We start from the raw sequence: 27,035 nt of genomic DNA on the forward strand, positions 1-27,035 counted from the left end.
CCGTGCAAACATAAGATACATGTGAGTAATTATCGATATACGTAATCGATGTAAGGATACTATGAATCATAAATTCCCAGGCCCACAAATCTAATTTACTTTATCGATACTATCTCTAGGTCCTTTGACATTTGCTTAAACCACGCTAAATGTCTCTTAGCCATAATACTACCCTTCCAAGCCACGATAGCCCTACATTTTACCTAATCAACTAATTTTCAGAATGCGAGTAATACCTGCGATCACGCAACCCAACTAAAACGACCCGTCTCCTTATCAAAAAATCTCGAGAACAAGCCAAGAGTACACGAATAACCAATATACATTCATCAAGAATCGTCTCTCGTTAAACCGTCTCATAATTTACATCGCTCTTATCCAAAAACAAGGTGCTCACCCCCGCCATTTTTATCCGATACTTGGCACCGATCATTTTATCGAAACGCTCGAGGCGAACGATAAAGAGCGAAGTGTGTCACGCGCGAGACCGAATTAAAATCGATATAAAAGACCAGCCACGAGGGTGGCTGAAAGATGGAGAAAGCAAGAGCGCGTTTCCACGTGCGATTTCACCTCGGTACCGGTCGGAGCCGATTCTGGTATGCGCGGCGCTACGTACGCGCGAAGCTTATCTTATCCGACGCGCTGGTTGCCGGTCACCGACTGGGTATTCGTACTTAATTCCTTATCTTGTAAAGCAGCGCACTTAAGATTGCCCCCCTTCGACTTACGATGCGCGCACCACTACGATCGGGTTCGTCGAGCGCGCGCGTCGCATTGTCTCGTACAGGATGCACGGGGATCTCGGCTAGCGAACAGGTTCGCGTGGGCGGACCGGACGGTCGTTACACAGGTGACCGCCGGTCATTCCGATGGCAGCACCGCTCGAGGAGCCTGTTTTTGGCGGGACGACCGTTTCGTCAGGCCCTGCCTCGAAGTTGCAAGGGATCGTGGCAATCGTGCGTGTCTCTTGGACTCGATGACTTCAGTTAGATCGAAGTGTAACTTGGTACGATATTTTTCTAACTGGCCAACTTTAGGAAACTTTAACTAACTTAGCATAATTTAATTAACTTAACATTGGTAACTTTTAGGTAACTTTATTTAGTCAATTGCTGCGGGATGGTACATCTCTAAGAAATCCCGAGTTTCTCTATTTTTTGACGAACGTAAACGAGATACAAATATTTGAGAGATTTGTCAAATTTACATATGTAGTTAGCTTTGTTCGTACGCTAATAGAAATCAATACAGATGTGTTAAGAGGAATTTGTATGGTAGTCACGTTAGAGTCTGATATCTCCGAATATGTAACGTTTAACTAGCAAACAGCGTAACACGGGATAAAAGTTTCCATCATCGCAACAAAAAGTTTCTACGAGGATCAGGCTCGAGCTCATCAAACACAGAAAGACTCGTGTTTTACGGTGCTTTCCCAACTTTCCAACTAAGAAAGCTGCGAAGGTTGAACACGACGACAATGGCAACAGATAATGGACGCGTGTAAAGCGGAAAGAGACTGTCCGTGAACGAGCCCGAACAGAGGCCGATACAACGGGTCGGTGTCCCGATTGCACAATGAAAGCAGAACCAACCGCCTACTTTGCTTTGGGATCACCTCCCGCAGGCAAAACCTTTTAGTCCTTTCTTCGACACACGAGAATACGGGATGTGCTTGTCACTCGGCGTGCTGGCAAAGTAAAGATATGCAGAGGAATGGGGTCGTGGCCTTCAAAAAGTGTCCACCGCTAGCGGCCAACAAATTGGCGAGCAGACTTTTCTGGGTTTACACCGTAGTCGCTCGCAGTACGGAGTAAAATAGTATCGCCCTTCTGAAAAGGAAAAGTCGTGTTCTCCCGGCGCACCGTGCCTAAAGAGCTGTCGCCTCCAATTCTCCGTACCCGCAACGTCTACATTCTTCCTCCTTCGGAAACTCTTCACCGTGAATCGTGTTTCCTTTCGACCTTACTTGGAATAGTTATCAAAGACATTTAATTATCGTAAAATATATAGCTAGAATATAATGTAGAATATATAGAAGATTCTTCACAAACGACCGCTTGTCTTTTCAAGAGATAAACTCTTATCTATTACCTTTTTTTTTTCTTCCAGCGTCTATAAAATTAAATTCATCGATACGTCCAACTCCCAATCAGATCGTACCATCATCACGAAAAACTCAAACGATTCCTCGCAAAGACTGGAACGACTTCTAAGAGAGATCGTTAGTCATTGCAACAGCTACTTAAAGAAACAAGCAAGGTCTCGTGTCTGGCGTAATCGTGGCCAATCCTGTGTCAGCTCGTAAGCGACGTTCGTTGTCGAGGGTAAAAATTTATTTGGCCGTGGCACGGCTACCGGTGGCGCCTCTCGAACAAATGAAAAATCGTTTGACGAGACTAGGGTGAATGGCGTCGCATCGGGAGACGTCTAGCCGGATACACCGGGATATTCTCGAAGGATGCCGCTGGTGTACGGACAGAGGCAACTCGTTAGGTTCGAAATAGTTGGACCACTACTAATTCAGGCTGACATAATTGGGGGTGTTTGTTACCTGCACACCCTCGTACCAACGTTCCTCGTACAAGATCGTATAACGAAGAAGAACATGGAAAACCTCTTCGGGCGATCCTAGGGGTCGATAGGCGATGCTATCGTCGCCCGACAGCTTGTAGCCCGGTCTGGCCTCTCATCCTCTACCTTCTCTCTTTCTACCCTTCTTGCACCGGCTTCTTCGCCTCTGCCTCCCACCTTCTCCGCTATCCTAACCTCCCTTCCTTTTACCCTAGCCCATGTACACCGTTGTTCCTTCGCGTTCCTTGCTCCTCTCTCCTATCCATGCCACGACTTTTCCTTTCCTTTCCCTTCCACGCAATCTGTTGACCCGTCTTTTCTTACTGCTCCGTCCGATCGTCTCGTTTTCTTCTATGGTCATCTCGTTCCTTTCCTTCGTCTGCTTGTTCCTCTTCGATATATACGTTGATGTATACCTATATGGGCAACCTAGCCGATGACCCTCCGATAGCCAAGAGATAGTCGCCAGATATTCGCAAACTGGAGACAGTCTCCCTCCTGACTCGCTCCACCGTGAAATTCATGCGTGTCTACAGGCCTCGTCAAAAGTGGCTCCGCCAAGATTTACGTAAATTACGATAGTGTGAATTTTGGAACAATATCGTATAATTATTGTTTCAGAAACATTCGTTTGACCAATTTTTTCAATCGTTAATTTTAAATCGTCCTATACAAAGTTAGCCATTAATAACGAATTTCGAACCTCCAAATATAAACTCGCCTTTCGACACGACGCGTGGTGTTTGCTTCCAATCATCCTGTATACATATATATGTCAGCACATTATCCATTTTCATTTTTTTACCAAGTCTCTGCTACTTCGTATTACTAGATAATTTTTCTCTCCCTTAAACATAACAAAGTTTTAAATATTTTCCCCTTTAGGAGAAGCTAGAGATCATTTTTCCCTCGAGCATATCGATTTCCCTGAATCGTCCTGTACCTAGTCTCGCTATACGTTCCTCCATCTGGCTGTAAGTTTTGTTCTCGACGATTACGGGCGGTCTGAATCAGAATGCGCGTGCTTTGTATTTCTGTATCGCCGGTCGCGGTCGCCTGGTAACCCCGGCTTGATTTACCGCGCAGCGTGACAGTAGATTCTGTCTGATATTTCACGTATTGCACGAGCCGCATCCAGCCTGCATTTGCTACGGAATCATGCCACCATGGACCTCTTCTCGATAATTGATTCCGATGAGCCACTGATAATCGCGATCCATTCGTCGAAGATGGACACTCTCGTTGACGCGACGTCGATTTGAAAACATCGCGTTCTCCGTTTATCGAACGTGCTCTGTTTTCTTTGAAATTGACAATAAATTACGTGGAAAATGCATTATTTTATTATACAGCTACAAAATATTGCGCTGAATTTTACGAATGCAATTCCAACAAAATCCCTCTGCTAGAGGGAACACACTCAATAGCGAAATATCTCTATACCGTGTGATGGTATGGACACGAAAATTGGCATTAATTTTATGAAATACAGATTTTTCCAGGCCAAGCGAAATTCTCAGAATTTTTCAGCGTGACTTTCCCGAAAAAGCTGAAGAACTTCGAATGTTTGTTCTGTCCGCGAGACACGCAAGCTCGAAAGAAGGTTGACGAAGTTGACACGTAAATATCTTGATCCTTGGACAAACAGCCGGTCACACGTATATTCGGGACGAAAAGCAACCGGAAAAATCCACGGTGTGTTGTCTCTGCCGCATCGGGAAGAAGGTTTATTTGCGAACCGAGACAGGGCTCGTCTGCTGTTCGAGCGAGAACCGGCGGATTTAAACTCGAGTCAAGTGTACCGGCTGATAAAAGCTGGAAACATCGCGCGTAACGTGTAAACCGTACGAGACCTGGCCGAGTGTGTTGTTTCGCCCTTAGACCCTACTCGAGCTACAACAACTTCTCTCTCGACCTACGCGCTCCGTATGTAGACAAAACGATCTCGTGGCGATGGAATAAACATCGGAAAATTGCGAAGTTCTTGCGAGGAAATCGATCACTAAATGGAATTGCATTGCTCAGAATTTGGTACGTAATTAGGTCATTATTTATTAAATATTTGATGAATCTATAAAAACCTGCTAATTTATATAAAATAGTCGAATATAAATCGCTGCTTTGCAATTACCAGCAAACGAATTATTTGTGTGTTGCATAACGCTGGGAAATTCACAGAAACAACGGAACATTCAGATGACCCGAGACCAAATAGAACTTCCACAGCGACTTCAACCAGTTCAAACTCATTAACACGTTTGTTACATTGTATGTATTCTCTTCCTTCGATTCAATGCATCACAGTTAAATGACCCCTGAGAACCTTTGTTATGCTCTGTCATCGTAATAACTGAAATACATAGCTCACGGTCGTAAGCGAAAACTCAACTAGAGAAGTGATTAAAATCTTCGCTGCTGACTTTTAATTTGAAGTTCCTGACTGTTGGAGAAGATTAGCGTAATTATTTCACTACTTAAGCACTAACTTCTATTAATGAGTAGTTAACGGAAGTGCCAGCGAGTGCTGTTCGGTCTACTCATAGCGCGTGTCCAAGTATCGGGAGAGTAAGACGAAGAAGGTCCGGCTGGCGATGGTTCGTCGCAAGAAACTCGTGTAATACGAATCCGTGGCCCCTGACCGGGTTTCTCGTGTCGTGTTTACGGGTCTTTTCCGACAAGCGTGTTTTTCTTCGCGGAGCTAATGGCCATATTTTTGGGGTCTGTGGGCCGTAAAAAGTGACAAAAAGCGGCAACTCTCGTGAGCGCATGTTCCGTGTCTGTCAGCGCTCGCTGGTCCTCTCGCGGCTGATTTCACCGCGACCGAATTGTGTCGCGTTCATGGTTTCTTCGCTAAATAAGCGATAAAACGCGAAACGACGTTTTCTGAAAGAAGTATGTTTTCTTTGAGCCGTGAAACGATCTGATTTCACGAACGATGGCTTCCCTTTATACTTCTTCGAATTTGGGGACCGTGTTTCCTACGGTTCCTTTCGTGACAATTTGTTTTCTTTTGTAGCGAATGTCGTTCTCTTGTTTAGGTTTGTCGAGGTTTCGAATACAATTCTTATAGCATTCGTGCATGGCTGATGGTTTCACTTTCAAGAGCTTACTCGAAGAACTCCTGCAACTTCTGACTATAAATTCAAGAAATGTTGGTTCCTACATGATATTTTTTTTTATTATTATTATTATTTAATTTGTACTTTACAATTTGTCCCGCTGGATATTCGGTTTGCTGGCTTAATTTTTCTAGCTTAATTGCTAGATAACATCTGCATGGCTACCCCCAGCGGGATACCATCTTCCAGTTTGACTATTTTATTTCTTCAGTGAGGTCAGTGAGGTGTTCCTATACGATATGTACGAGAAAGGAACGTCATATGATGTCCCATTTTTACAAAGTGCCAACAAATATGTTAGAGCAGTCTAGTGTGTTAAGAAACTTCAAATAAACGTATATCTAACGAGTTTAAATGCAACTTCGTCACCTAAGTTCATCACCTTGACGTTTATAGAGCCGGGGAGGATTCGCAAGAATTACAAAGTAGCATCAAGCATTCTATCGAGGAAATTCTCGCATATACTTCAATTTCATTAACCATCTGCTGCGATTAATTACCTCTGGTTCTTCGCCAGCTTGATATTATACCACTTATTAATAAAAAAGAAAAGAGAAAGAAAAAGAAGTACTCAAAGAGAGATGATTCTGAAGCGTTAAGTTACAACCCTAGCTCGTGGATTCGTCCGCAAACCTGTTTGAAAAAAAGAAATCAGTCTGGAGATGGGAATGAACCTCTCGGTATTTCTAAGCAGCAAATGACAAAGGTGACAAGGCGAGAAAATCATGCCACGTTCCGAATTTATGTTCCGCCGTCAAACGAATAGCTCGCACGTTTCTCGCTCGCGCGTCTGAAAATACTCGCGTCGGGGGAGACGTGCCAACGTGTATACCGATACACGTGTACACGTGGACATCTAATGTTATCTCCTTGTCGTTCTCCCGGTCGGTTTGTCACGATTTACAAGGAAATTGCATCTCGACGCCGTGTCTGGGAACTCCGCATCCGACATTATTCTAAACTACCCTTTCTTTTTCGACCCGTTTCCCAATGATCGTCGGTATTATTTATAAATTCCTCGTATGCTTGTCTCGTTTTCAACGTTAATTTCCAACGTTACTTTATGCGTACCGTATAATAGCGGTTATTTTCTAAAGACAGTTTCGGTAATTAGCGCGAATCGAAAGTTCGAAGTCTCTATTTTCTAAGATTTATCGATCAGCGCTAAACTGGAAATTATATTGAAACGTGAAGATATTTCTGTATCGAAATATCGACTAAACAAAGTGGCGCTGGTAGGTATCCAAGATAGAGAAGTAGGAAAGACGGTACGATATGTAAATGTACAAGCTCGAAGGCGTCATGTTCATGGACGATTAGCATCCGACGTTTAACCCCCTAACCCTTTCGCTATCGAATTTACGACCTCGCCGGAGACACTTGAAACGGGGAAAGGGTCAATGAGGAGGCGTGAAATAATATACGATTTCAGAGAAATCGAACGAAGCAACGATCGACTGTCTCTAGGAAGCTGAAAATCATTGGACGAGATAGCGGAACAAAGGCTGAAAGGTCAGAGGGTAGAATGTTGGGTCAGAGTACAGATTAAAAGGAAGTATTTCTCATCGATACGGTCCATCGAGATACCGTGGAGGAACGGACTTTCCAGCGAAGAAAAGTCCTTCAGGATCGGCCGTAGAAACAATAACGATGCGAGAAACGCGGCCTCCCATTCGGAGTGGTGAACACAAGCTTTCTCTCTCTCTCTTCTCTTCTCTTCTCTTCTCAGGCTCTCCTTTCAGTGTTATTTATCGGCCAGATAAACCGTTCCGGCTGTTAAATGCGTCGGTTTAACATAAACACCGATAAGTCGACCACGAGAGTCTCGACGACACTAACCAGACGCGAAAACCAGAACACTGAAGAAGACAGTCTCGCTCGAAGGATTTGTCTCTCTTCTCTCCCTCGTTCTCTACGTTTTTCAGACCAATTTCTCGAATCTTACCTTTTTTAACGACTCTTCTGAATTTCTATGTCTTTCTTTTTTCGAGAATCAGAGAATGATTAATTTTATGACTATTCTATGTTGAGATCGTTGAGTATATTTAGACTAACTTCAAATCCAACTTCCAGAGCCGTTGTAAACGTGTAAGCACTTAGGATGTACATATAGTGTTTATGTCGCGCGCATTACGGACAGGCACTTAGGAGGTTCGTGATCGTGAATAGCGATGTTATTGTGGTCGAACCACTTGACACATACCAGATTAAACCTATGTTAGAAGGCTACTTGCAAAGCTACAAAATCTAAGCATGTGTAATAATCTAATATACTTATAACTTCTCTAATATAATTTCACAAGTATTAAATCAGAAATACAATAAACGAATTGAACATGTTAAATTAATAGTACAAATAAACAAGTATATATAAGTAAGAGAAATTTGCTGTGTCCCTGGAAGAATCTCAATTCGTTTATCGCGGTACTAAAAGCGACCATGTGCAGCGGATCCCGTAACCTTAACGTCGTATAGGTACATCGTAAAAATTTGCAGCAGGCCCTCAAGAAGCGTGTCCCTCGCTAACGAACGAACACAGCTCTCCAGTAGTTAGTAATTGACTACTAATCGACGATGCGGTGTCACGGATAGATTATTGTACGCGCTCTTTTATACGTTTAGTTTAGTTTAACACAAGTTGGAAAAATCTAAATAAACAAACGAAAAACGCATGTCCACTTGGAATTAGCACAATAGACGTGTATGATGCATCGATAACGATCTATTTTTTAATCTTAAAGTTAAATGACAGTTAAACATCCACACGTCTCAAGAATAAATATCGACGATCTATTCCACAGAGACAGCTTGGATCTTTTCTGGAATTTCCATCAACGAGGAGTCGTAATTCCCTGGGATCGCGCCTAGTTCGAGGAACGTTCGCGAGCTGCGTGTCACACGCGGCGAACAAACGCGTGGGTGCGATATCTGATTGCGTGCGTGCACAACGATCGATATCAAGCGTACAGATATATTCGACGACCGGATGAGAGATGGCCAGTGTCACGTACATGTCCGAAGCAGCTTCCAGCAGCGCGTGCGTCTTGGATTCTTCTGGCTGTGACCGCGACGCACGATCGATGAAGACGATCGATAACGCGCGTTTATCATTGACTACGTCATACTCGTACTCGCGCACACGCGTACCCTTCACAATTTGTCAAATTAGCATACGTTACACGATCTCAGCGTAGGATAGTAGTTTAACGGATATAGTGCACGATTTGCTTTTTCGACGCGATGGGACGTGATGCTGCATTGATGTTCTCATCGAACAGTAATTACGATACAGCTAAAGCTTACAGATGTAAAAAACGGTTTGAGATTTTAAGATGATGCATAGAGTTTGCATAAATGAAAAGTGAAAAACTTTTCTCAAGATTTCTCTCGACTATGATTGAGGTGACATTGTAAAAACGTCCGCCTTGCGAAGATATATATGCAAAGTATAAAGGTTATCAATTATTGAAAGGTAGCAGTTTGCAATGTAGAAACGTTGATCATTCGACGAGGTTATTATCATTGTTGCATTGAAATGTAAAGCGATACGATTTCTGTATTAAAATATTCAGTAGCTTCATTGAAAGAACATAAATCTGGCGGAAATTTTCATTTGATGTACTCCTGGTTGCAATCGTTACATTGTTTTGAAAATAGTCCGCATTAAAAACGATATTACATTTTTGCAATCGTCATATCCATGAATAAACAAGGCAAATAAAGATAAGAAAAATTGATTCAAAAATTGATCTTTGACCGATGCATTTCCTACGATGAATATTTCATAGTTCTTTAGATTAACCCTTGTTCGTAACATGTTGCAACCTATCAAATAATAGGCACAGACCGTCATTAAATATCATTCGCGTCTAGTATGTCACCGTTTTCCCACGATGACGTAGAAGCAATATTAAAATGTATTCTTTTTTACAAGTAAAACGAGGAGTGTCTTGCTTAATGTTATTAAAATTGCCGTATAATTACACGATAACGGAAATTGGATTCGTCATCAGCTGATTTTTGCTCCTTAACATCTACAACGATGTTTCAAGCACGGCAAATCGGATTATTATTTAACATAAATTAAGGACACGCGTAATGATAAAGAAACGAACAAGCGTGGTTCTTACTGTTAGCCATACAATTCGAATTTAGATATTTTAGGCAAACTTTCGATGAATAGACGTCAGAGACAATGGGCTAAGTCAGCGAAAGAAAAAATAGATAGAAAGAAAAAATCGTTACATTTTTTTCTAAATGCAAGTCTATAACATTAATTTATTTCAATAAGCCATATTGATCGTACAAAATTTTATATCCGAAACGGAATACTAACCAAACACCTAAGCAACGATGTGCACCGTTAGAAAGCCAGCGGAAAGAACCCTACGTTAACTCGATAAATTAAGCCCGATGAATTTACGATATCGAGGATAAGACGTACCGGCGCGCGAATAAATCTTGCCGATCTGTTTACTTATAAAATACAATCTGACGAGTGCGGATATAGCAAAGTCGAGCGGCCGCGATTTAGTCTCGTGCGTTAGTCACGTGGTAATATATTACGGGCAAAGTGGCGGTCGTTGACGCTCACTTCGAGTTTGTTTGCCCGCGGCTTAATGGATACACCTCAAGGACCTCCGCGGTACTTTATAGCTCGCAGAATCGTTTGGACTTGGTCCAACGTCCGCTCCACTCGTTCGTGTTTTCTAGCACCCTTTCCTAACCCTTTGACAACGAAAATCCTCGAGAATCATTAACTTCCGCACGCATCCTCGCCGTTCCGTTCATACGTCTCTCATTTTCTACTTTTGAACGATCATAGGGATACTTCTCCTTTCTTGACTGGAGTATATAGAAAAGGCCATAGAAAAAGATTAGGCCTCATTGGAAAGCCATATTTCACAACGCCCTGCAAAGTGGCGTTTAGGCGAATCAAAGCGAAGTTCGTGGCGAAGCAAGGGCTACGTCTGTCGGTAAGGATCGAGAAAGAAGTTTGGCGAAGGCATTAAGTCACAGGCTGGGTTATTTATCGCGCACGAGCCACAACCCTTACCGCACTCTGTTTCTTCCCTTCACTGAGGGTGTGTCGTTGACAAGGCTGCTCCTAATGAAAGCTCACCCTCCGACGAACTACGTTATACTTTCCTCGCGACTCCTTCACGTCGTTCCCGTCGATACGCAACGACGATCGCTCAAACGTCCATTATTTACGCAAAATTCGATTTTATTCAGCCTTTTTTCGTTCTCATCAAGCACTCCGTATAACGAACGTTTTTTAAATTGACGCGTTTTATCCTTGTCATAGTCTCTTCGTCAATCTTCGCTCCATCGTATCTCGCCTTGTACGTACGAAAATAAACTTCATCGACTATCAATTTGTACGTCCGCCTGTTTCACGTGTCACGTTACGTGTTCGACGAATGTTTGTAACTTTCATATTAAGTGACTTCTGCCATGTCGGATATTAAAATTCCTATCGTCTTTGGTTATCAGATACTACTCTTCCTTGCTCAACACAAGAACTTTATTGGTAGCGAAACTTAATCTATGTTACAAGACGTTCTTTCATTCAAGCAGTTATATCGTGGGAAATGTCCGAAGAAAGTGATAAACCCTAATAGTATTATCTCCGCAAATTATTCTGATTGAAAGTTTCTCATCGTTTCCAGCGCGGTCTATCCGCGGGAAAATGACAGGAGTCGCACGTTATCGTTTATTGCTCGCGTAACGAGATACGATTTCTTAGTTCCGCTCGGTTTAACCGTCGCCGTCGCTAATTACGCGATTTGTTCGGCATCTTGACCAGTCTGAATACACGGTATTTTCTGCTTCCCCGCTTCTACGTATCCACAACGCTTATGCTTAAAGCACCATATCGAAGAGTAGCTGTCAATTATATCATTCGTCTCGATGCAAGAGTATTGGAAAAAATCTGCTATTTTCAACGCGAAGAACTCGCCAACGAATTGAAACTTCGATATGCTACACACGCGACAGAATGCATAAATATAGAAATCGAAGCTAATCCGAGCTCGCTGATACTTCTAGTTTCGTTTGTAGGTTAATCTCTTCGACGTTTTCGACTTTCGACCGGCGATGAGTTCTTGTCTTCGGACGTAGACTCTGAGATTTAAGTTCAATGAAATTGAAATCGCTTGATGCGTTTTGACACTTGTATCGGAAGCTATCCCAAAACTGGATAATCCAAAGATGTTTGAAGATTGAGCAATTTGCTTTCTTAATCTATATGACAAAATGGATACATTCCTTCCATATAAAAAATTGTTCATATGCATAGTATCATATCCATTTAATTTCTCGTCCACGTATCAGGTCACATATCAATATCAAAATCTCCGATACCTGTCCGCCAACTTCACAAAGTATTACTTCGTCCGATGATGCACGCGTGATTCCGGTTCTCCGTGTATCTTTAGACAACGCAAATTGAACAGGCCCATTAAAGCGGTCGACTTCTCGAACGTATACTCGTTCCTTTGCTGCTGCTGTTAATGCTGTTCGACAACCGTGTACATCAACCGGGACAATAATCATAAAGCTTGTCGATAATCAAGCGAAAATATAAAGACGTTGCAAGACCGAGAAACGAAGGAGGAAGTTTCAAAGACGGATCAGAAATTACAACGAATGAACCGCATCATTGAATGAAGTACCGAGGAATAAATTAAATCACCGAATGAATGGAAGTCTTTTCCACGAAACGCTGCTTTCGATTCGATCGGTTTAGAGACTATCAGTGGTACCAGTAAATGAATGCTCGTCGTTGTTCCTGGGAACATGGCTAAACTCCGAAATTTATGTCGCTACTTCCTCGATCTTGCCGATCGGTCGTTGATTAGAGCTCTTCGAAGAACAGAGAAAGCTTGTGTCGATAACATGGCCCAGAAAATTATGTCAATGTCGATTCTGCGGTGGTTGAAAAGAATCGGTTGGGAAACGAGAACAATGCGTTTATTGTGACGATCAATGGATCGTCGCAACGAAAGTTTTTCCAGGCGACGTTGCGTGGATTATTCAGTAGCATTTTGCGTTCGATCGCGCATAATCGAGGAAGCTTGTTCATCCGTGATGGCCACGTGACCAGATAAAACGTTTCATCGTGGAAAAATCGAGTGCGTTAATCTAATCGTTCTAATCGATGGAAAATTCCCGACTCGATGGGGACTTCCTTCGTGCCAACTACGAACGCGTCCGTTTCGAAGCCGAATATTTATTCCGGTGATTTTAAAAGAGACGCTAGCCGGTCGCTAGCCTCCAGAGTGGTACACCGCTCGTAAAGCATCCCCAACAGCGATGCCAGACGATAATTAAGTTCCGGCGAGGAACTTGCGGCAAGTTCCTCTCTCTTTCGAATCTTTATCTCTCGACAGCATCCCTCCACCCCCTCCTGCTTTCTCTTCCTCCCTGTTTTTCTCCCTCGCGCTCACTCTTTCCGTAGTAGCCGCTCCGCAGGAGGATTGTTACGAAAGGATTTGCGGTAATCCTCGATCTAATTTGCATGCTGATGGTAATGGATGTGTATCTTCCCCTATTCCTCTGGTTTTGTCGCCGCCTGCTTTCTATTCGCCGCTCTGGTTCTCGCGTTAAGGACGACTCGTTCGCGGCGAACGCAGCTGGTCGGGCGCCTTATCTCAAGGTTAGTCGCACCTGTCCCTCAAAAGCCTGGTTTTTCGATAAAAAGCCCGAAACAGGATCGTGCATCGTCGACGCGGATCGTTGCACGGTGTTGGACGTTTCTGACGATCGCGTGACAGGCTCCGAATGTTCGCCCGTTTCTTTCCATGTATAATTGGGATGTCGTCTTTAGTACCTGGCGCCGGGGATGACGAGTTTTTGATATACGATACTTTAATGTGTCGGGATCGAGCGATTAAGGATCTAAAACTGGGGTCCAGTGACCACTCGGGGCGTAATAAAATTATGGAAATCGAGTTAATCCGACGTGGAATCGGTTTAGGCGCCGTGTCCGATCGTTCTCGATACTCGACTCCCAGAGTCCTCCTCGATACTCTTTGAAAATTTGAGCTTCAGTTACGATACAAAATATCTGATTCTCCTCTAACGATAGCTCGTTGCTTCTTCTACTTGTAACGCATCGGGGCTTATTCTACTTACAACGTACCGAGGTTTATTCTACTCGAAGCTTACCGCGGCTTATTGTGCTAATACAATTTCTATCAAACCGTTTCGAACAACAGAGTTTCTTCTACTTGGGTATGCGATCGAGGAATTAACAAAGCTCGTTACTGGCCGGACAGGTGGTAGCAGCGGGGACTCGTGTCGGTCGGTTCGAGCGCGCAAGGACGTGGTCAAAGTCGTTACGTGGTAACTGGTCGGCGATTCGGTATCCTCGCGGATCGGTCAGCAGAGCGTATAAGGGAACCGATGCTCGGCGTATATAGCAACCGATCACGTGCAGGAGAACCGAGGCTACCACACGAGGCGGAGCATGAACGAGTGGACAAAATAGGAAGACGAGGAAGAACGCCCACCATAGCCTCGTAGGCCTATCGGAGTCGACGCCGATGGAAAAAGAACTCGACTGTTAACAAGATGGTGCTCACTCTCGACACCGTGCGGCGTGCTCACGGGGAGCAAGGTCTCCTTCGTGGTCTCTCTTTCCTTCGAGGACGCGACCGACCGGCGCCTCTCTCCTTTTCCTCTCCTCTTCCTCTCTCTCTATGTCCACCCTCTTTCAATATGGCTGACTTCCCTCACCCTTTCGCCGACCTTCTAGCCACCGTTGTCGCTCCTTTTACCCGCTTCCTGCCTCTCGTTCGTCCTTTCGTCGCGTCGCTTCTTCCTCCACCGCGCCGCTCTTTTCGAACATTCGTGTAATCGGCCAGGGCCGACAACACTTTGTCCCGACATTATCGAGTACACGTCGCTTATAGATAGCTTCTCCTTACGATACGGCTTCCGCGATCGTCATCGTTGTTCAGAGATCTTTCGTGGGTAGACCACGACGTCCAATGGCGTTGAAAGATTTTACCTTATCGCTTCGAACGATTGAGAAATAGAAAATTTACGAATTAACTTTACCACTCTCTTCGCTTCTTCTTCACGTTTCTATCTCTTCGGATATCATCTTTCTCCAGATACAAAAAAAGTACTAAAATAAACGCCGTCTACTTTATAATTGACTACCATACCTCAAACTCGTCCGTTTGAAAATCTACTACTCGGAATTTAGTAACGATCTTCTTAAACCGACCATAAAAGGGACTACGAGATCGAGATCTTGAAAAGTTCATAAGTTTGCGGACATAGGGTGGTTAAAGTCGACGTGGGTACCGCGGTCGCCATTTGTCTCGTCGCCATTCCAGACCGCCGCCGCGGGAAAATATTCCATTCGTGTCGTTATTGATACTCACGGCGTTCCCCGCGATATTTTTGCACTGGGCGAATATCGGGTGGCTTAGTTACCTGATACGAATTATCAGGCGGCGGCCAGTCGCGTGTGAACGTTGTACTGATTACATGATAGGTTTAAAGGTTGAGAAACACGACATCTAGACATTTATAAGTGGGTCACGATATCTGTATCGGCTTGCAGAACGCGGACGTGGAAGAGATTAGGGTGCCTGTAATCTTAGCCTCGGTTTCCACTTAATGGCCACAGCGTACAACATCTAAGAATGTTGGCATGCGATTTTACTCGCTAATAAAGAGAAGGAAAGAGTAAGCAGAGAGAGAGAGTAGGAGAGAGAGAGAAAGAGAGACAGAGAAGGGAATTCCAGTCGGGAACGTTTCGTCGACGCGAAACTCGCCGATCAGTCGAGATTACTACAGGGGTTGCTTGTACGCCTCCCCATTCAACGTAATTGAGAAAGGAAATTATCGCTTTCGCCTACGACGTCGCAGAATGAATTTATCATCGCTATCATCTGGCAAACCGTAATTCTCAATTAGATACGTATAGCTAGAAGTTAACAATTTCGTTTCGTGAATGATAGATACTCTGCGTCTGATATTGCTATCAACATTCAAGCGATAAAAATTGCTCAACGGGCAATGTATATCAGCTCCAATAGATGTAATGTTAAATAAGCTATAGTATTCTTTCAAGTAAAATTTCTGATAACAAATATCTCTGTTAGTCTTTCTTTCAAAGAAATCGCCAGGGGTGTCATTATATTACCGTGAAGTGGGCAATAATTTTTCAAATTCATTCGGCGAATAGCCGCAGTATGCGGTCGAATTAAACGTATTTGTAGTACAGCGGCATTTCCCAATTCCAGATCCTTTCTTTTCAAAGGCAAATGGCCTCTGGCGCGGCGACAACTTCTGGCTCACGCCCGAGCGTGGTTCCAGGATCCACGTGGGTTGGGCACGCGTGGATCCTCATGTAAATTGCTTCATACAAGCAGGGACACACAGCAGACAATCTTGTGCTTTATGATCCTGATATTAATCCTCCCGAGTCTTCATATCGCTTCGCGCACATTCGATCAGACTTCAGCTCCGCCGATCAATGCGCAAGAATCATCTCTCTGGGATCAGACATCTTACAAATCACGTAATTTGCTATTTTGTATTTTTTAGGAAAGTAATGGGATTTTGGTGAGAATACACGTGTTGATACTTTTATGTTTGAAGTCAAGGTGTTACCGTCTTTGGAGATTGTACCTTAGTTCTGACTGAACAGCGTAAGGAGGAATCAGCAATCGATACACCGGACAAAACTAACCCATCGCAACTTAGACACCTACGGATTGTACGTTATAAATTATAAAAGATCCTCACAGGCTAGCACCGCGATCGGCAAGAACAATTAACCACCGTTGGTCGATTTGGTTTGGAGGAGAGAATGCATTCCGTTGCACGAGCACACGGGCGGTCCGTTTCCTTTGAACGGCGGTCGGAAGACAAGAGAGAGGATATCTTCGGTGTGGTGCGTGGCGCTGCACGGCGCTAAAGGGCCGACGCGGGGCGCCGTGGAATTTATTGGCGCGTCCGGCGCGTTTCGGCCTTCTAAATGTAAACGAAAATCTGTAACGCCCGTCGTGGCCGGCGAGGCGTGCACGGGAACTCAGTGTCCTCCCCTAAAAGGGCGCCTATCCTGTCGATGGAGAAGAAGAAGCAGCAGCAACGTGCCAGGGGAGGGGCGGGTGAGTGGCGATCGGATTTAAAGGGGGCCGCTGATCGACCAACAAGTGGTGGCGGCACCTTCAAAGGATCTTTCCATCTTGCTCTTTCGCCTCTGCTTCGTGCACTCTGTCTCTCTCCTCTGCTTCTATCTCCGTTCCCCGTACGAACGGGTGACAATCGGGTCGCCGCGCCATGGTATTTTCTCCTAAAATGCCCACACCTCTGTCCGGCGAGGCTCTCCCATTAGATTAGACGCTCGATGTGAGATGCCGCGGCGCACGAAAAAGAGGCTCGCCTAACTCGACACGAACGCGAAACCATCGACAAGCGGTTGTGGAAAAAAAGAACGAGCCGGACACCGCGACGGCACTACTCTCGCTTAATGATGTGCCGCGCTAGCGATCCGCGTATATCTACCATCCCTACGAAAGCTGCGTCGATCGTCCTTTTCGCGACCAATCCACGATTCCTTTCACGATTAATTTCCAGTTCTGTCGATTAGGATTTGGATGTACATACTTATACGCATTGTACGTAAGAATATACACTTGGAAAGTGACATGGTTGAGGCGAACGAAGCAAACGCGCTAAACCATCTATGCAACGGAATATATCTGGCCTTACGACCTACAGAAAAGAATCGCGAGGAGCAGTGGTAACGATGTGATGATGGCAACGCAGGAAGCGGGGGTACTAGGGTGGCGTGCGAAAGGGGGCGCCATAAATTGTAGGCCGTTGCCATTAGCAGGGCATTTAGTGATAACGCAAGCGTGAAGGGGGTGGGAGGGCGTAAAAGGTACAACGCCAATCGCGGACTACGCGGGGTCGCGGGTCCGCCTACATCTGTTGGCTCCATATAATCGTTTATACGGGCGAGCCAGCTGATGCCGGCCCCTGCCATATAACCAACTTGTATGCAAATTATATTCATGCAATGGGATCTCGTACGATTACGTAGCCGGTACCCGGGCGCGAGTTTACAGCGGCAACACGCGTATAAACCTCCGCCGGATAGATAGCCGTGTTTCCTCCGTACCGATGTAGAAGTGAGCTACGCAGACCGACTAGTGTATTCCCACGTTCGTATGTGCGCGGCCCGCTGTTTCCGCGTGTCTATCCATACACATACGCGTCTAAAACGCATAGAGCCATGCGAATACAGGCAGAAACGTTTCAACGCCCGCGCGAACGGTGCACGCGAGCGCGAACTAAAACGCTGTTGCTGTCTCTCGTTATGCGCTCACACGCACTTCGCCCACGGAGTAGTATCTGGCCAGTGTTCAATTATGTACCGGGCCCGCCGCTTACCAGTAATTTCCCGAATACCGCGATAATCGGTGTTATTATCATAGCGCGCTCTACCTGTACCCTTCCGCGTCCCGGGCACCATCAGACCAGACCACCCTCTTTATCGTCGCATTTCCTCGTGTCGTTCGCGTTATTGTTATATCGGCGACTCGTGCCACGCCGCCTTCCTACGTTAATTCGACGAGGCCGTGTTTACGGTTTAATTGTCGCTACTCTTAATTATGGTCCGTGTACCAGAGCCGAGCTGTGTCGCGTGCTAAATTATCTTTCGAATCGTTTACGCGTGACCGGGCTTCGATAGCCGCCGTTCGGTACCGGTTCGGAATTAACGCATTGTTTTTGGTTTCCGGCGAAACGTTGCCTAGTAGAGCTCTCGTTAGCCTTATTAGGGAGTACACGTTATAGTTTTGAATACAACCAAAGCATTGAAAATATTCGCATAAAAAAGAGAGAGAAATATAGGGCTGGGCCGCCGGTATCGGCTCCCAGAAAAATGGCGAGCCAACTTGGTTCACGAGCTTGTAATTATTCAGCGTCGACTCTAATAGGCGAATGTGTCAAACTTATTACGCGTAACGCCCTCGTTTATGACAGCAGAACGCAGTCGACTTTCATTCGTGTCATTTCGTCGCTTTAACGTATGATGCACATCAAAGCGAGGAAAGTATAGCGGTGGGCACGCGTACAAATCACGCGACGGGACGCGAGCATGAAAATCGTTTACTGGACACTGCGTGCCAACTTGGCTCTTGCCGGACTACTTTAAATACCGCGAACATCCCGCTTGTTACACTAATTATAACATCGACCCGTTTCTGTTTTCCGATCGAGGTAACTGCTTTAATCTTCTCTCATTCCCGTTTGGAAATCGTTACGTACTTTCCTTCGAACTCGTAAAGAGCAGATAGACAATAGCAATACGGCGATGATTGGATCGGGCACCAGCAAGGAAGTAGTGTTAATTAGTGGCAATGATCCGACCGAGCTCTTCGATCTCCGTACGTCGTTCAAATGTAATATCTAGTTTTTCCTCTCGCGAATCGTGGTTTATGATGTAATTTTAAAGACACGTGGGTTTCAGAACAACGAGTTTTTACGCGAAACCGCAATGTTATATCTATGAATGCAGGTCCTCCCGCAGGAATGCGTGGGTATATAATTTAAACAGCCATACAAGCGTGTTTTACACGACGCAACGATGGATCCCTGTCACGGCAATTTCTAAGATTACAACTGCGTTTAACCGCGAACACACGCTGTCTGCTGGCACACCGGAGGAAACTGCTAATCGTCGGTTCTGTCGTATTGTTGCGGGATTTTGTCGCGAACGCGTCTTCCTTGTTTAGATTAATTCCCGGCGTTCTATGCCAAGAATATATAATGCATAGTTTCAACGTTTGAACACGACACGTGTTTGAAACTTTATTGACATCCAGACGGATCGATTCGATGTCCGTAAATTTTAATATGCTACTATGAAAATGACGGATTATTCTTTCGTTAAGTAAAAGAAAATGTCACTGCGCCAGTAACACACCGTGGTATAGAATCAAAAATAGATATTTTAAGATATTTATAAATATTTATATCCCGCAAAACAGGAACGATAAATCATGTCCTATACCAATAAGAACTTTCCTTTCAAATTTAAGATATTTTTTAATGCGAGCAATATACAGTTCGTAGATAAAAATAATCAAAAGAACGTAGGATTAACTAGCGAGAGGATCACTCTAGGGATTTGTGACGTCACCCATAAGACATAAAAAATCACGTCGATCGGCTCAGTGATCTCCTCATCCCCGTGTAACCCGTAGCTAATGCGTCTCGGTTTCCGCGTCGGAGAATTCGTGAAGCTAATTGGATGGAGGTCGCCAGCGTAGGAGATAATGGATATTAATTACCGCGTCTTACTTTCCGCGGCATTAAACATTTTCTTGAAGACGGGTGGACGGGTGGCAGGAGGTGGGTCATGGGGCGGGAGGGGGTTGCGGCCACCATCCCTCATTGTTAGCTCCTTTAAAAAGACGCCGTCCTCCGTTAAGTATAATAAGTACGAAGTCTGCCGCCTACCCAGCTCTTCTCCTCCCCCCCGTCTTTTCACAGGTTGGTCCTCCCTTTCCCACCCCCTCCACCCACCTTATAATCCATCTAAATTTTAAGAGCGGATCAGCGAATCCCCTGGAAAACTTCGCTACGGAGTTGCCGCGGTAATCCATTTAAATAATTCCCGTCGTGGCAACACGGCGCGAAAGGGGTCCTCTTCCGCGTTCGACGCCGATCGTCTTTGCCCTTTCCTCGAAGCCTTTGGTATGATTTCCGTGTATTCGTCACCGCGAACAGTTAAAATTCGCAAAAGAAAATTCGCGACGACGACGTTACCATCCGTTTTCTGCGGTTTCTTCTTTCGACGATCTTATAAACGGAGATATATCGTCTAGATGACGTTTTAAGAAAATAAGACGAACTTTCGATGTCCTTCCAACGCAAGACTGAATTATTTTTGGCCGCGACTTATCAAACGTATTAAGCTTTCACTAGCGAAAGAATCATTCCGTGTACATATAAAATCCTTCTAGGAAATTCTCACAAACAGACCTATACCCTCGACGTGCATTAAATTCCACCATCGTCAAAGATAACTCTCTGAATCGTCCACTAACTAAACACATCCAAAGATGTTGGTTGAGAGGCTTCGATCTAGCTCACAAAGGATCTGGAAATTCATTTGTATCGCGGCGTGCGCTGCTGTACACGGTTCGTTTGGTATTCTCGGCCTAATGGATCGCGAGCACTCGCGGCGAACGAAGTTGTCAGCGGCGTTGCAGGCGACGCCGTGGTCTCGTCGCCGCTTCAAAGTGATCGCAGAACGCGCGGCCTGTTCTCCTAGGAAGGGCCCCGCGTGCCCGCTACACACCGGCGAGCACCGATAACTCATCGAGACCTCTGCCCTTACAACGAGCCATCACCGTGAGAGGCGCGTCCAGGCCCCAACACGGGATGATTAATGAACGACCGCGAAATGTACTCGGATTAGCGTCGTCCGGCGTGCCGGAGCTTGTTTCTGCGCGCAACTTGTAACAAAGATTCTTTTCATCAGTCATCCAGATATTTCTGGGCCGTTTAATGGACCGGACACGCTGCAGGAAATGTACCGGCCGCTTGTAGGGGATCGTTGCGAACGATGCTCGCTTCTGGCGGACTAATAACGATAGGGGGCATCTTTGCGTGGCGCTGCTTTCGTGTTCGTCGACCTGCTCACGGGACCACGAGGTATGTATAACATACGATAGAAGACTCGTCTTTGTTACATGCAAGAATCTTTTTTGCCACACCGTAAAGATAGTCGAAGATTAATGATCGTGATGTAAGCAGGAAGCAAAGTATTGGATTAACACTTTACTATCTGCGTGATGGTAGGATTCGTTTTATCGATACACGCTATTAGTTACAATCTTCGATGGATGATAGTGAAAAATCGCTCGCGCGGAGGTCGCCTTCGTCAATAAGAAACTTTAAGTCACTGCCGATTTGGTCAATGAAATGTCTAGAAGCCACGATTATCTCTTTGCATTCCATCGACGTTTATTCGCAAAAAGGAACATCCAGGGTTTTAAGTTCGCTCATTTATAGCTTCGATAAAGCGCGATTAAATCCCGCGATTAGTCTTTATCAGGTCGCAAGAGTCTGAAGTTAGACAAATTTCATGGGTTTTTCAAGCAACGCCGTTTGATCTTCGAGTATCCTAATCCTAGTCTGCGGAGACGGCAATTCGTCGACGCCTCGTTCCCGTGCTCGTTCCTTTACCTGACTTCTAACCTCTGCCGTGCAAGCCAAAGCCCGGCGGCTTGATGGATGGACCGACGCGACGTCGCGTAAAATATACGCGCGTTCGCGTCGGCTGAGAGGAGAGCTCACTCGAGCGTAGCGGTGCTAGTTTACGCGCTCGAGTGTCGAAAGAAAAGTGCTTGGTAGTGATGACATCAAGCATGATTAAAGGATGTTCGTCGTTCGCCGAGTTGAAAATCTTCTCTCAATATTTTAATCGATGATACCAGTTTCCCTGAAGCAAAACTGATCGACTCTATTTTTTATCAATTTCTCAATTTCACATGTAAGAACGTGATTAATATTCGACTTTCAAGAGACGAACGATAATCTATCCATTCGTTCGAAATCACGGTCATTAAAAAACCACATCAGTCTCGTTATTCATTAAACTACGTAGCTTAACCGAAGACTATATAATAACTTCGCGATTGAATCCCGGCATCAAGCCCATCGCTAGTTAGAAATTCACAAGTCGGGACGAGCGCATTCCGCGTCGTCCGAAGAGACCAAGAGGCGGATCTCGCAGTCATGGTCGTCGAAGCCGCCACGTCAACGAAACTATTCCCGTCCGTTGGTCTCATGAATCTTTTCCACCGTCTTACCCGTCAGCCCGAACCTCACGCTTTTCGAAACGTCGCAGCACTCAAACACGCGCCTTCGCGACAGATCGTCGATGATTTGTTATCGAGGCGTGTCACGGAGGCGTGAGCGCGTCGTACGCTCGATCTACGAGCGAAAAGCACGCGGCTAGCCTCTTCGACGAAGGTGAAACTCTCGGGGACGGCCCTCGTCGTTTTCCCGTGCCATTCGTGTTTCGCAGACACTCGTTGAAAAAGCGTCACGATTCGGACACGTGTTCCAAGCTCCTAGTACTTGCATTTTACGAATGACGATTCTCTTTGGGCGCGGCGCGCGTTTTCGTCGCGAGCTTTCACGAACGTATACACTGTTTCACGAAGCATTCTTTGATGTTCGAATAGTTAGCAAGTGGAAGTCGAAAAGTTGGACCTTTTGTCGTTGGAAATAGTTATCGGAGAAAAGGATAAGGCAGACGAAATGCAGAAGATATTGCTCAGCTATATATACAATGTGTCGACGTTGCGTAATAGAGCGACATGGATACAGATTTATATTTGGTAGCTTCTTCGAAGCTAACGCGAGTTTGGTTGACGTCTAAGAGGGCCTGTCGTCGACCTATAAGGGTGGTATTTGACCACGATGCCACGTAAGCCACGACCGCGACGACCCCTGTCCTCGAGGATTTGCCGCGAAAACCCTTCTCGGTTTCGGAGGTGATCAGTCACTGGTGCTACCCTCCGATCCGGCTCCAGAGTAAACAAACTTACCGAGTAGGCTTGACCGTGGGGCGAAGGTGGCGAGGATCGCAAACGACGTGTCGAAGCTTTGACGAATACGATACGGAAACACGTTTTCGTTTCGAGGGTAGTGGTAAACATTTGGAAGATATTCATGCCGATATTACTACTTCTACACAGGGAAGAGATCGAGTAGAAGAGGAAGAAGCTGGAGAGGAATTTTATTTCCATTTTCTATCACGATTGTAGGTATAAACATCGCGAAACACACACGTTCCCCAAGAGCTCTCGATATACCTATTTCACTCTGAATCTCCAGATCCAAGCACGTCTATCGTATTTATAGTATTCCACGGCGTGTAGCTTGCGTGTAGCTTCGTCACGGACTATGACGAACGATCCGAGTTTATCACAGTCGTACGGCCAGCGAATGGGCTAATTTTTAATCGAGCAAGACCGCGGCCGAAAGGAAGAGAGAGAAAGTTCTCGAGGAGAGACGTTCTTCTTTGGAAGCTGGGAAGAGGAAAGGAACGCGCGGGGAGCAACCGATACCGCCACTTAATGCCGCGGCTCGAAATTAATTAAACTTTTGCGTTCGTTCCCGGGACCGACGGCCAAGAGGATGAGAGGGGGCGATGGTGGAAATAAAACGTTGATGACACGGCAAGCCCGGTTCCGCAAAGCCCGACCCTGCCTCGACACCGTCGCTCCTTAATGGGAAAAAGGTAAACGAATTCTCACGCTGTTCCCATCGCTTCTGATAAAATAAAACGGATCCTGCGCCTCTCTCCTTTAGCTGGGCGCCAACGAGCGGAGAACAAGGGTGGTAAACACGCGCCATCGCGGTACGAAGAGGGGTTTGCATCACCGAGCCTTTTTCCCCAAATATCGAATGTTGGAAAATTTGCCTGAAATTGGAACACTCCTTCTTCGCTCGTATAATCGTAGCTGGCGTAGAAGCTTCGATGAGAGCAAGACGACGACTAAAGAAAATGATTGCACGATTAACTCCATACAGTCGTTTATCACTTATCGTATATTCCAATTTTAGCAAGATTTGACTAATCGTATTACAATGTGATTACGGTAGATATGGCTTTTGACGATGTTATAGCGTAGTGGAACAGGTAGAAGTTTGTTGAAATAGAAATATACAATATATAAGTGAAATTTATGAAATGCTAGATTTAATTCCATGCTGACTTGAAGACGTTCCCTTGTATAACAGGAAAGACTAATTTGATTCAACCGATAGATAGGCGAAAAAGGTTGTACAAAGAATAGGGACCGCTACTTTCCGGGAGAATGGGCTTGCTAACGAGGCCGCTATCTTCCAATTGCAATTGCTGTTGTTCACTGTCAAGTAGAATCCATGTAAACGTCATGTATGAAGTAACTCGGAATACTCGCGGGTATATCATTAAACTGAAAATGAAACTGACGTTTCGTTAACATCGTTCCCGGCTCGCTCAAGTTCTAGATGAATATCTTCGAAAGCGCATATTGCGCGTTTAAACCGCTTCGTATAAAAATTATAAAGAAAGTCAGGATACGAAATGGTTGGATATAAAAAGTTCACGAGAAAGTGTCTTCATTTCGATCTCGTTAAGAGCGTACAATAAAAAGATCCGTGTTAAGACCTTACTTTTGCGAGGCGTGGCCCATTCAATTAATGTCCATGGAACAAGCGTGCTCATTACCGGCCCTCCGCACCTCTATAATTATCGGTACATCGCTCAGAGTACAGAAGCGGACCGGTTCGCAAGGCCTTTCCGGTTATTTAATCGCGTGCGCGCCAGTCACACGCCGCTTCAAAGCGATGTATATTTATAGGTTCGTTAGTCGGAGGAAAGGAAATGAAAGAACCAGCGAAAAGCTGCGAGATCTCCTAGAACCGACGCTGCTCTTTTTCCCTTTCCGTGAACCGCGTCTCTGATTCCCTTGCAGAATGTCGTCGATCAAACGAAACCGCACGTTTACCGGCCACTTCCGTTCGGAGAAGCCAGACCAAGGTTGTATTCTGAGCACGTGCTATGCATGACAGATAGCTTTCGGCAACTATCGCAGGTAATCGCCATGGTATCGAGAAGTTGTTCGTGGTTTTATTTTGGGCCGACATTTTGATAGCGATTACTCTCATTAGATGAAAATCCCGTGAACGCTAACGATTTTAGATACACTGCCGACTGCGCAGCTAATGAAATCTGGATATAGCCAGAAGCACAGTTTCTTTAGACCAAGAGCACCCAAGTTCCTTTAGCTCCAGATTCGATTCGAGTACAAATCAAGATCGGAACTCTTAAATCTCGCAGGAATGGGAACGAAGCAGCAAAGTTCTTTCTTCGGTTTTGATTGGACCGCTGCCGTAAAAGCGGTCCAACAGGGGTACGTAAAATGATCAACCGGCAGGGGAAAGTTTTCTTTTGGTTGTTGAAAGGAGGCGATGGTACAGCGTGGCGCCACCTTGGCGGCGGTAGCGGCTAACAACCGTGTAAAAAGCGACGAAATCGAGAGTGTCGGTGGGCCTGGCAAGGAGACACGATCCGGAGAGGGATGTGGAAAGAGGCAACATCCTATAAAACAATTGACGCGCGCGGGGAATCAAGGAGTTACTCGATAAACCTGTTTTCTACTCCACCAGCCACCATCGAAATCCTTCTTCTACCAAGCTACTCCAAGAACTGAATGAAAGGACCTCCGTCACGAAACTTCGTTTCCGAGCTCAATGCTTTCTGTACAAAGACACCGAGGAACTCTATGTTCTCCGTGGAAATTAATAAAATAAATCCAACCAAAGGGACTCGGCGGTGGAACACGGGGAATGGAAAATACGATGCTTATTGGGCGAAATAAGGGGGATAAAGGTAACCGCAATGGCAGCCGGGAGATACGTGTCGTTACAAAGGAGTCGTCTCTCGGAGGAGTCGGATCTCATAAACTCAGCCAGCTCGTTGCGATTTCTCCGGTGATTCAGTCGGCCGGGGGCAAACACAATCGCGTCGAGCAATTTTTGCCACGGTTTGACGGCTCCTCTTTTCGCTTCCCTCGTGGCTTCCGCGCTGGCGCGTCCTTATTCTCTAAATTGTTCCCATTCGAGGATGAGCCGGTGGTTCGTCCCTGAAAGGCTCGTTCGCGCTTATAAATCTCAGCCCGGAGCGGTGACGTCGTGGAGGAAGAAGAGACGTACGTATGGAAGAGAGAGAGAGAGAGAGAGAGAGAGAGAGAGAGAGAGACAGAGAGAGAGAAAGAGAGAGAGAGAGAAAGAGAGGTGACACAGAGGGAGAACGGGGTAGGTGAGAAAGAAGACGCGCGTGAGAGGAAGGGGAGAAGCGATTCCCACAAAGCGCTCCACCCGCCTCTTTGCCGCTGCAAACCTCCTCTTTATGGAGTAAGCTCTGATCCGCGAGACGCGGGAATCAGAAAGAAAGGGCGAGCCGAGAGGACCGAGGGAGAAAACGCCGCGCGGCGAGGACCCGACCTCGGAATTCCTAATTCTACGAAACCGTCCAAGAATTCCCGAAAGGTTCCATTCACCAGGCTGGGCCCGAGCATATCATTAGCACCGTTTCCAGGTACTCCGAGGGCCTGCGGCCTCGTGTGAATGGTAGGTTTAGTGACTCTCTCTCTCTCTGCCTCTTTTCTCTCTCCTTCTTCCTCACGTTCTCTGATTTCTTCGCTGTGATCGTTGTCTCCTTGCTACCTTCGTTCTTTTCGAGTCCCCTCGAGACCGTCTTCCTCCGGTTCTACTTGGTTTTTGTATACTCAGTGAGAA

The 27,035-nt window shown here is 45.6% G+C and overlaps 2 long non-coding RNA genes across 4 annotated transcripts in view; one reads left to right on the forward strand and one right to left on the reverse strand.

Annotated features, from left to right (window-relative positions):
• LOC126920475 (uncharacterized) overlaps nt 1-27,035 on the reverse strand; it is a 145,573-nt gene that overhangs the window by 16,143 nt on the left and 102,395 nt on the right. The gene's annotated exons all lie outside the window — the stretch shown is intronic.
• On the forward strand, nt 12,641-26,839 carry LOC126920478 (uncharacterized). Of its 2 annotated transcripts, XR_007711975.1 has the most exons (4): nt 12,642-21,389; nt 22,928-23,508; nt 23,583-23,988; nt 24,060-26,839. It is a non-coding gene; the product is annotated as an uncharacterized LOC126920478 (long non-coding RNA). The 2 variants fall into 2 exon arrangements; XR_007711974.1 differs by having other exon boundaries at nt 12,641-21,389; nt 22,928-23,988.

The sequence above is a fragment of the Bombus affinis genome, chromosome 1 (assembly GCF_024516045.1).
Source record: "Bombus affinis isolate iyBomAffi1 chromosome 1, iyBomAffi1.2, whole genome shotgun sequence".
Classification (NCBI taxonomy): Eukaryota; Metazoa; Arthropoda; class Insecta; order Hymenoptera; family Apidae; genus Bombus; species Bombus affinis.